The following is a 9926-nucleotide window of genomic DNA, read 5'->3' as shown; positions in this document are numbered from 1 at the left end:
AACAAAGAAAACAAATGGTGGGTAAGGGGAAATAGCAACTTGTTTATCTGTTACGCTGAAATATAATATGATTGACAGATAGACATGTACGTACACTCTACTGTTTTGTGAAAATGAGAGAGAGAGAGAGAGAAAGAGAGAGAGAGAGAGAGAGACACACACACACACACACACACACACACACACACACACACACATACACACACACACACACAACACACATATATATGCACGCACACGCGTACACATATTAGTAGACGGTACATGTATACAAAATTACACTGAACAGATTGTTACATGAGGTATCCAGAACAGGGGAGGATCCAGGATTTTGTAAAGAGGGTACCCAAAATTCTAACAAGGGCACATGTGAGTCACCCGAAATAAGCCAAAAGCCGGGGTTTTGGCATATTTACAATCAAAAACCTTTTTCCCATTTGAGTTTGCCGAAGGAAGCGAGACAAATATCGGGGTGGGGGGCATGCTTCCCCGAAACATTTTGAAACAACGATGCTCAGAGACTAGTTATTGTGAAAGTTTAAGGGTTGTTTTGCTGATGTTCTATTTGGAACACTTTGTATGATACAAGAAAGTTCAATACAGTCGTATTCTCTATCACGAAATCTATATTTACGACAATAAATAACCATGATGTTAACAAACAATTTATTTGTGCATAACATCTTTGTACATACACATGTATATATATAAATAATGCTGAATTCAATTACAGTTGAAAACATTTGGTTACAAAATATTATTATAATATAGCAGTCAAACATTACATATAGTAATGGCCATAAACAGATATTACATTATTGAGGCTGGGTGCTAGCAGCCAAGCGAATAGCCAACTGTGGCCATATATGACACATGGTTGTTTAATACTGTTTGTAACTTGTACTAGGCTACATACATACATGTATATCACATTGTTTTGAAGTTTAGTATGGTGGGCAATTTTTGTCTAGTGTGTGGGTTGTTCTTGCGAGGGTGGGGTAGAGCTGTGTCTCCATAAAGGAATGTTATTCAGTTATTCAGTGTGTAGCTACTTAAAAATAATGATATTCAGTGTGTAGCTATTTAAATACACCAATCTACTCATATATTGGCAATAAAACCTCTTCTTCTGTGGGGTTTTTTTTTTTTTTTTTTTTGAAAGGTTCGAAATATAAAGCATCATACCGATAAATACATCCGGGATTGTCTTTAATTTTCGAATTATGTTTGGTGGTTGAAAGAAATAATAAATTGTTACCCAAATTATTGAAGGAAAAAATCCATAATATTGAGCTATTTCAAACAAGAGAATTACCACATATGCGTTTAGTATATGAATATTCAGGCATGTGTGCAGGAATTTTAACAGAGGAGGGTGTAGACTATGGCGACCAAGGGTATGGAGGGGTCGAATCATATTTCCCCGGAAAATATATTGAGAAAAAATCTGCTTGAGCAGGGAGGGGTTTTGAAGCCACATCCCGCCCACCCCCCCCCCCCCCCCCAGGCCCCCACCTCCCCTCCCCCCAGCACACGCGTCTGATATTCAAGAAAATACTAGTATTGTGTTTCTTGTAAATGTTATAATTAAATATAATATATTTTATAAATAAGTTTCACACTCAGCGTTTTTGTAACTTTCTCTGCCTGGAATAAGAAACTCACGTTGAATTTAGTTTCAGTTGAAAGCTCAACGGTACAAACTGTTTATCCTTGGATGACTTTGACCTCGTCTGATTCATCAACTTACTCCTCGCGGCGACATAGCTCTTGATTTCATCAAAATCTATGAACTGTACCTTGGGTATATGAACACACTTCCTAGCCTTCGGGGTCCCATTACTCAAACCGACATACCCTATCTGTCCAGGCCTGGTGCGGGTGTTGTAGTACCTCGAGTTCAGAGTCATGTCGGACAGGTTAGACAATCGGTTGGGATCGGCCAGATATTCCGAATTTTGAACGAAAACATCTCCTTTGAACAAAAACACAGCCTGGTTCATGGGCAGAACTGTGTTTTCTGGAGGGACCTTCTTGAGAAGACGCTCGTATCCCATAACGGTGGTCGATCTCCGCACCGCTAATGGTGGCAGTTTGTAGGAATCCGTACACGGAAGAGTCGCTGATCTGCACTGTATCTTCGCTATCCTTGGAATGGTTGCACGTTCTGAACCACCATCACCCCTTGGAAGATCTCTTTGAACATCCTTGGTAATTGCTTTGGCATCAGAATCAGACGCCTGTCGCGTAGACTTTGGTGTTATCTTCACTGTGAGAACTGTAGACGTTTCTGATTCCGGTGATGGACCTTGACCGCTGTCCACCGCGGCTTCGTCCGGGTTGTCGAGTGGTCGTGGACATCTTGCCCATTGGTTGTAGTAGTCGTAGTCTACTGGAGTGAAGCTCACCTTCATTTGTTGTTTTGCTGTCGCCATCGGTGTTGTCGTTGTGGGCATTGTTGTTGTTGTCGGCATTGTTGTCGTTTTCGGCATTGTTGTCGTCGGCATTATTGTCGTTGTCGGCATTGTTGTCGGCACTGTTGTTGTTGGCATTGTTGTCGCTGTCGGCATTATTGTTATTGTCGGCATTATTGTCGTCGGCATTGTTGGCGTTGTTGGCATTGTTGTCGGCACTGTTGTCGTTGTCGGCACTGTTGTCGTTGTCGGCATTGTTGTCGGCAGTGTTGTTATTGTCTGCATTATTGTTATTGTTGGCATTGTTGTCGTTGTCGGCATTGTTGGCGTTGTTGGCATTGTTGTTATTGTCGGCATTGTTGTCGGCATATTTGGCGTTGTTGGTATTGTTGTCGGCATTGTTGTCGTTGTCAGTATTGTTATCGGCATTGTTGTCGGCATTGTTGGTTTTGTCGACATTGTTGTGGGTAATGTTGACGTTGTCGGTATTATTGTCGGCATTGTTGGTGTTTTCGGCATTGTTGTCGGCATTGTTGTTATTGTCGGTATTGTTGTCAGCATTGCTGGCGTTGTCGATATTGTTGTCGGCATTGCTGGCATTGTCGGCATTGTTGGCCTTGTCGGCATTTTTGACGGCATTGCTGTCGATGTCGGCATCGTTGTCGTCTGTTTGTCAATCGGATGTAGTTGAATAGGATTTGACAATTCTATCTTTCTACTGTTAATTGTTGAAAAATTAATTGTACACGAACCTGACATATTTGTTAAAACTTGTATGAAGTCTCAATGTCAGTAATCACTGATGAGCAAACATTCTGTAAAACGCATGGACATTCATCATCCTACTAGTATCAGTAATCACTATCGAAAGCATATCACATGGATATTCATGGTCCTACTATAACTGTTGGAAATTAACTAAACGAGTCTGATATATTTTTTATCACACGAATGTTTGATGTCAGTAACCGTTATAGAACACGCATTCTACCAAACACATACACAGTTAGCGTTGTTTAAACGGTTGAATCTCTATCACTGAAAATAAATGAACATGCTTTTCATCTAACAAAGAACATTTTCTAACACTTTGTCGAAAAATTGTAAATCAAATGTCTAGACCTTTTTTTCAAAATCAGTATGTTAATATTGAAGCCAACATCACGTCAAAAAGAAGATTATTTACCAATTCCACAGAACGGAAGTGGTGCCATTGTTGTTCATGTTTCACTCGGAATTCGTTTCTGTCCATTCATAAATGCGAATTGAATCCAGTTCCTTCAGTATAAGTTAGTATGATTACCAAACAAGCGTTTCTAGGCTGCTATATCGTAATCGATGTTGTGGTATACGCCAGTAATACAAACGATCGAATCTTCATTCCAGGATCCTTTTCAAGTAAATTAATTTTAACACGTAATATACCGAAGGACGCATCACATGTTAACACTATCTATAAGTATTAATGATCGAAAACGGACCCCGCAGACCCGTTAATCACGCGACGTAATTAAGATCCAGTCATGTAAAATTCATTAGCCTCTTGATGTTTTCGCCTCTTGCAGAATTATCTGTACGGTAATTATTTCCCAGGGAGTCTAGTTCGTGAGAGTCAACTAGTCCTTCATAATTAAATCTGCATTGTGAATATACCCACGCGATATTTATTGTTAGTGACTATGATACAATCTGTTCATCTTTTTTTCTCTTTTTTTTTTGAGGGGGGGGGAGGGGGGAGGGGGTGTTGCTAATGACCACTGTTAATTACTATTCGTGAAATGACGGACATCTTCATCTCGCAAATATTTTCGTTAGTTGCCATGAAAAAATCCACAGAGCACTCGTCTGCATTCGGTACTGTCACTACAAATTCATAAATATTTTAGTACTTTCGAATGTCATCGTTAGTTACTGTGAAACAATCGAATTCTCTGCATTTGGTACTGTTAACAGCCAGATATTTACTGCGAAATAATCGTCTTCTCTGCATATGCCAGTTAGTTACTGTGAACAAATCCACTTTCTAAATTTTTTACTTCCAAATTTCAGAGTTGGTTACTGTGAAAGAATCCATTTCTCTGCATTTTTTAACTGTCAAATGTCACCGTTAATTAGGTACTGTGAAACAGTCCTGTCATCTGCTAAATATCACTGTCAGTTTCCGTGAAACAATCCACTTATTTGCATTTGGTACAGCTAAATATCACTGTTAATTAGTTACTGTGAAACAATCCACTTCTTTGCATTTGGTACAGCTAAATATCACTGTTAATTGGTTATTGTCAAATAATCCGAATTCCTGTATTTATTACTGCTAAATGCCACCGTTAGTTACTGTGAAATAATCCAATTGTCTGCAGTTGGTAATGCCAGAAGACACAGTTAGTTATTCAATGTGAAACGATCCACTTTTCTGTATTTATCACAGCCAATTGCCAGTGTCAGGGCTAGTTATTTTGAGACAACCACATCTCTGCTTAGGGTACCAAAAGACACCATTAATTATTCAATCCAAAACAATTCATCTTTCTACATTTATCACTGCTAAATTTCACTGTTAGATTCTGTAAAACAGTCCACTTCTCTCTGCACTGCCAAATGCCACTGGGAGTTACTTGATATAAACACTCAAGCAACCTGAATCTAGTATATTTCCCATAACAGTCTGTTGGTATATATTATTTATATATCTACAAACAATGATGCCAGTGCGTGGTCGTATAATCAAGCAGACGACATATTGGTAAGCGACTTCACAACTGCTTTTCTCCTCTGAATATTCACATAAGTAGAACTTTACAAACACGTTCGGCTGTGTCTAAAGAAAACACCAACCTAGTACTGTTATGTGACATGCTCCTATATAGTCACGTGGATTGTTTTTCTTCTCTTTTATTCTTATATGACTGTCAAAGATTTTAGATAATCTTGACAAACGTTCAAAGAAGCATGAGATCTTCACAGACACTGATAACGGGAGGAGCAACCCGATACTCGAGCATTGCACTTATCACTCCAATCGTCCGATTCGAAGCGACGACAGAATGCTTAATATACAAAGGGTCACTTCAGATCCTGGATGATATAATGTTTTATAACGCATGTCAGAGAAACTTTTTAAAACTAATCGTACAATCACCTCAGGTGGGCAAATTAAATTGTGTCGAATGTGTTAAAGCTGCAGGTTTGTCTAACCGTCTTCTGACAGATTTCACCAATGCAAAATACTGTAAACATAACTAGTTTTAATGAACACGTACTATTTTCCTTCCTTTGTTATTTGATCCCGTCGGTAGCCCATTTAGCTATATTTCGTTCCAACCAGTGCGCCACGACTGGTATATCAAAGGTCATGCAATGTGCTATCCTGTCTGTTGGATGGTGCATATAAAAGATCCCTTTCTACTAATGGGAAAATGTAGCGGGTTTCCTCTCTAAGACGATGTGTCAGAATTACCAAATGTTTGACATCCAATAGCCAATGAACCCATTGGGCTATTTCTCGTCCAAGCCAGTGTTCCACAACTGGTGTAACAAAGGCCGTGGTATGTACTATCCTGTCTGTGGGATGGTGCATATTAAATATCTCTTGCTGCTAATCGAAAAGAGTAGCCCATGAAGTGGCGACAGCGGGTTTCCTCTCTCAGTATCTCTGTGGTCTTTAACCATATGTCTAACGCCAAATAACTGTCAATAAAATGTGTTTAGTGCGTCATTAAATAAAACATTTCCTTCCTTCCTTCCTTCCTTCCAATAGCCAATTAATAATAAATTAATGTGCTCTAGTCGTGTCGTTAACCAAAACAAACTTCAACTTTTTCCTACCTTCGTTAAAAAGGTTCTCTAATTTACGGACACTTTCTTTTTTAAACTGTTCTTCCTCTTTCACTAGACATTTCTAGTTATTTTTGGTGCTACTTTATGCATAGTTAATGCTCATGTGGCAAATCTCTTGGTTATGGGCTTTTTTTTCTTTACATTTAATAAATTAATGAGTGGGTAGAAATGAGGGATACGAGAATAGTTAAACGATCTGAAATCAAGAAAGGAAATGAATATTTGCTTAACGACACCTCAGCACGGCTATTTATGGTTTTGTCAACACTTGAGAGAGAGAGAGAGAGAGAGAGAGAGAGAGAGAGAGAGAGAGAGAGAGAGACAGTACCCTCCAAACAAAAATCTTTATTGAAGTTGCAATCTCATTTTCCAATGCAATATACAAACAACTACAGTTTTAATAAACTCACAATTTCACCTCACCACATCATATCTTTTTCTAGTGCAAAATACAAACAACTACAGTTTTAATAAGCTCACGTCTTGTTGTTAACGGTTATCGTCAGCTGCCTTTAAACAAATAAGTCTGTCGCTATGTTGTGGGGGTTTTCTTGGGGGGCTGGGGGGGGGGGGTGGGGGGGGGGTGATGGTGGTATTACACAAACTTTTTTTTGTAACACAAACCTTTGGAATATAGCACCCGCTTGTCGGGTGTTAACAAGCTATTATACATTTACTAAAATTATTGCGTTGATAATGTTATATAATTTATACAGTATACGTATAGGTTACGTCTGGGTTATGTCAGAGTAACGATCAATAAAGTTGGTATGGGGATGTTCTTTTTTACGACACACGCGACTGCAGAAAATGTATTGTACTGAAGTAACTGATATACAGTGATAAAAGTAAAAAATATTCTTTTGTAATTTATATATATATTTTTTTTACTCAACAAGGTTTTAGTAGGTCTACAAATGTCTTCGATATATTCGAAATGAATATATCATGTATGTATAAAGAGCGCCAGCGTTTTAATGAATAGACTAAAACAAAATGCTCCCTACCCCCCCCCCCCCCCCCCCCCGAAATAATTATTAAAAATATAATAAAGGCTTGTATTAACGATTTCTGAAATGTACGGGCTTAAACTTTAGTACAGGGAACAATCTTTAGTTTGGGGGAGGGGGCTATAAGGCAGATTAAAATTATCTTTATGTAGAGAAAACAGTTTTTGTTTAACGACACCACTAGAGCACATTGATTTATTTATCATCGGCTATTGGATGCCAAACATTTGTTAATTTTGACGTATAGTCTTAGAGAGAAAACCTGCTACATTTTTTCCATTAGTAGCAAGGGATTTTTTATATGCACCATCCCCGCAGACAGGATAGCACATACCACGGCCTTTGATATGCCAGTCCTGGGGCACTGGCTAGAACGAGAAATAGCCCAATGGGCTCACCGACGGGGATCGATCCTAAACCGACCGCACATCTTGAGATGAGCGCTTTACCACTGGGTTACGTCCCGCCCCCTTATGTATAGAAAGACCAAAAATGTTTTTAAAATGATCGTCTTCCAAGCTGGGGCTGTGCTTCCCAACCCCCCGGTTCTTTCAGGCTTTTATAATCACAGCTCTCGAGTCAGATAGTGTGACCTTGCACGGAACGTATACGTGCTACAGCTACCAAAGCGTGTTATAAATTATTTATTCCCGATGTCATTAGCAAATGACCTGTAAATAGGCAGTTGATTAGACATATTGAATTCAGTACAGCCAGGTGCAGCAGGTCACTGTCTGTAGTTCTGGGACAATTAAATCGTTTTAATAGCATTGCACAATATAAGCGCTTAAAGATGCAGGGTCCCTTAAAACATTGCATGGTAGATTACGTACAGATACCTAATATCGTCAAAACATGGAGACACACATGCAAACGGTCGCACCAAAAAAATAAAAAATAATATAAAAATATATATACGGTCTTGAGTTTCTTTTGACATTATGATTAAGACAACTTATCTATGACCAATATGCACATTGTACAAAACTATTATTCTCAAATAAGAAATTGTACTTTTCAACCAGAAAAACTGTACATTGTTTTTAGAAGATCGTGATGTAACGGACATTCAGCATTGAATATAAAGCATTTTGGATTTTAAAAATAGCTTAATTAGTATTGTAGTCGCTTCGGTTTTGAAATAACAGAGAGATAAAACAGAATGCATAGACGTAGGAAGATGCCAGCAACCAGGGCCGTAGCTAGGCCTTTTTTTTTTTTTCTTTTTTTTTCTTCCTTTTTTTTTTTTGGGGGGGGGGGGGGGGGGGGGCGCAACCGAGTAGTTAATAGTGTAAAAACTTAAACGGTTAAGAAGAGAATTTTCTTTAAGTTTCTATAATTTTTTCCAAATATTTTTCAGTGGGGGGGGGGGGGGGGCAACTGCCCCCATCCCCACCCGCTAGCTACGGCCCTGGCAACTGGAGGGATCACCTAAAAATTTGGGCCTATTAATTTGCTTTTAAAATAAGACGAAGGGATGCATTATCTTCAATTGTGGGCCAGCACTCCCCACCCTGGATCCACGCCTGTAGGGTCAGTCCCTTTAACATATAAATTTCATATGATCATCCCCCACCCTCATCCCCCCCCCCCCCCCCATCCACCCCGAGCTGGTTTTCTGTCAGAATGATGGACCAAATTCTCAGCATTCTAAAAATATTTTAACATTCTTGGGTTTTAACAAAACACACAAAAACATCTTAAAGTAATGAGCGCAATTTAAAATGTTTTGCACCCCCCCCCCCCCCCAAATTGTCTAACAGTTTAATGCATAGGCCTAGCACTAAATCTGAACTATAAAACAGTTAGATTCAAAATTGTATCTCTGCACAAGCCACTGAAGCCAGAATCAAAAGGAAGTTTTAAGCCTGTGACTGTTCCTATGAATCATTCAATGTACCAGGGCGTGACGTAGCTCAGTGGTACAGCACTCGCCTGATGCACGATCAATCTAGGATCGATTGCCGTCAGTGGACTCATTGGGCTATTTCTCATTCCTGCCAGTGTTCCACAACTGGTGTAACAAAGGCCGTGGTATGTACTATCCTGTCTGTGGGACGGTGCATATAAAAGATCCCTTGCTGCTAATCAAAGAGTAGCCCATGAAGTGGCGATAGCGGGTTTCCTCTCTCAATATCTGTGTGCGGTCCTTAGCCATATGTACGACACCATATAACCATAAATAAAATGTTTTGAGTGCGTCGTTAAATAAACCATTTCCTTCCTTCATTCAATGTCCCCGTCAGGTGCTTAATCTACAAGAGAATTACCAGTGCCTAAGGACATAATCTACAAGAGAATTACCAGTGCCTAAGGACAATACATCCTTCACTCGGAAAGCTCGAACCAAAGTTTCGAAACTATCTTAGTGCTACGATATCGTAAAACCGCCTATGGGTATGGCAAGCGACATTGTAACATCATAGCATACAACAGTTTTACGATATTGTAGCACAAAGACAGCTTCGAAAATCTGTAGCCAGGACTGCAACTCTTTGCGACTTATTTGTCTAATCTCAAACATTTGGTAATTGTTGACATATAGTCTTAGAGAGAAAATTTGCTACATTTTTCCATTAGTAGCAAGGGATCGTTTATATGCACCATCCAACAGACAGAACAGCACATACCATGGCCTTTGGTATACCAGTTGTGGTTCACTGGT

Source organism: Gigantopelta aegis, chromosome 3 (assembly GCF_016097555.1).
Source record: "Gigantopelta aegis isolate Gae_Host chromosome 3, Gae_host_genome, whole genome shotgun sequence".
Taxonomy (NCBI): Eukaryota; Metazoa; Mollusca; class Gastropoda; order Neomphalida; family Peltospiridae; genus Gigantopelta; species Gigantopelta aegis.
Note: the sequence above shows the minus strand (reverse complement) of the source record.